Genomic DNA, 2,348 nt, shown 5'->3' with positions numbered 1-2,348 from the left:
ATTTGGAAGTAAACAAATTGTTAGTATTTCATTCATTTGTATTTTTTTATAAATGTGATATATTTAAACCCTATTGGGTGAAATGTTCGAAGTTCTCATATAAATTTGAAAACACTTTTTATTTGATCAAAAGAGAAGTGCTCCCAGAAAACACTCTTTATTTGATCAAAGAGAAGTGCTCCAAGAATAGATTGATTGTTCACTACAATTGTTGAATTTTGTTATTGATTTAAATTTTTGATTGATTGTTCTAATTGTTGAATTTTTTTATTGGAATAGATCAGCAGCCTAACAAAGAACCCGACAACCCAACAACCTAATCACAACTTCACTGTGCTTTTCTCAAGCATGGATCACAACATCTGACCCCTGTAGCCTCCTGACAACTCCCTTTCATAGGTAGTAGTCCTACTATCTATTCAAGGATTTTTAGAAGGTTTCAACAAACCTCTCTTGATACCATTATGAATTTGTCTAACATATTGTAAACAAACTCTTCTTCTAATGGAAACTAACACTGTCTAAATTTAAAGGCTAATCAAAACTGCAATTTGAATCTCACTATAATCTATAAACACAATTGGAATACATACATTGGAACACATAGATCAATGTCAAAAGCCCCTGTTACTGCTATTCCAATACTGCTGAATAAAAATCTGCTAGAAAATTTGCTAGAAAGTATTTTGTGTAAGAACTGAAACTAACCCTATTACAGATCCATACTCTCACTCTCTCTTATAAGTGACACCTAGGGTTCATAAAAATAGATATATTTCTTAGATATTTGGATCTTCACTCTATCTAACTGATAAAAAATGAATTCAGAAAGACTGCGAAAAATAAAACAGAACTGCCTCATCGAACTTTAGCACTTTATCTTTAACCTGAAATCTAATGATAAAATTATCCTATTCTATTTATGGCTGGTGCATACATGCATGCATGTTCCCTTACTGCTGGAATACTAAGATTTGTGATGTGCCCTTATTGTCTATTTATTGTTGTTTGGAATTTAATGCTGCATGGATTTGTGTAATGTTGTTGTAATAGAAGGTGCCTAGATCTGCCATGTGTTCCCCAACCTAGTAGAAAATGATCTGGGGTACACTATCTAACAACAATGAGTCACCAAACACTTGTATTTTTTAAATGCCATTGTGGGCTGCTAGTTTTAAGAGTATTGTTAGGGAAATAAGCTTGGTGTAGTTATTTGATCCTCACCTAAATCTATTTTAAATCTGATATTGAGAATTTGAGATAGAGAACACCTCTGGCTCCCCTTTTTTAGGGGTACCTTAACTACATCCATCAAAGTAATCCCCATGTTCCAGATTTGTCCATAGGAGCATGAATCAACTTTTTCTGTGTAGGGGTTGATGAAAAAGATTTCAAGTTTGAGAAGATTGACTAACCTTGGAAGGCACATTGAAAAAGAGATATATATATGTTTTCAAAGATTTCAACATTTCTATATTTAAAGATTCCCCATCATACTATTAGAGGAAGGTCTTTGAGATTTGAGTTTTGCTACCACTTTTTAAAGCACTCTTCAACATAACCTCCTTGTCCACAGTCCTTTATCCTTGTCAAATCATCCATTTCAGTCCAAACTTCCCTTTATTAAGGACATAATATCAGTAAGTGGCCTATGTTCTTTTCAGAAACGGAAGAAAGGAAGACCATGCCCCCTTGTGAACAACTTCCTATGCTACCTATGCCTGATTTTTACTACACTCTCAAGGATATTGTATTTGATGCTGCAAAGAATAAATAAGGATTAAATTGGTCCATTCACCCTCCGACACACATATTTGGCTTCTCTCCTTGGAGCTTGATGAATGTTTTAGACACATTGTGTGTTTACACTCATATGCAAACATGAGAGGTTGTCTTTCAAGTACCCAGGGAACAATATTTCATGGGAATAATTTATGGATGCATCTTGATCAAAATTGATTGCAGAACAGGAAATTTGGGCTGCCACATATCCTTATCAAAATAACTAGGCCTTTGATTATGCTAATGGAGACGTGTATAGAACAGGAAATTTGGGCTGCCACATATCCTTATCAAAATAACTAGGCCTTTGATTATGCTAATGGAGACGTGTATAAATGGAAACGTCGCTGGAGAATAATTGCACAAAAAATTGATCTGGAACCATTACCATATGAGGGTGAAGGGTTCAGTCTGGATGAGGCAATGGAAGACAAAGGTCTAGTATGGGATGCAATTTTTATTGAAAGTAAGCTCTTGGATTGAGCACTTGGGAAGGAAGTCACGCATGCCTATGCTTTGAGTAGATTGTTTGATTGTATTACATTTAACATTAAGATTTATTTTTT

This window comes from Pinus tabuliformis, chromosome 9 (assembly GCF_031772625.1).
Source record: "Pinus tabuliformis cultivar Carrire ecotype Pingquan chromosome 9, CPIR1, whole genome shotgun sequence".
Lineage (NCBI taxonomy): Eukaryota > Viridiplantae > Streptophyta > Pinopsida > Pinales > Pinaceae > Pinus > Pinus tabuliformis.
Note: the sequence above shows the minus strand (reverse complement) of the source record.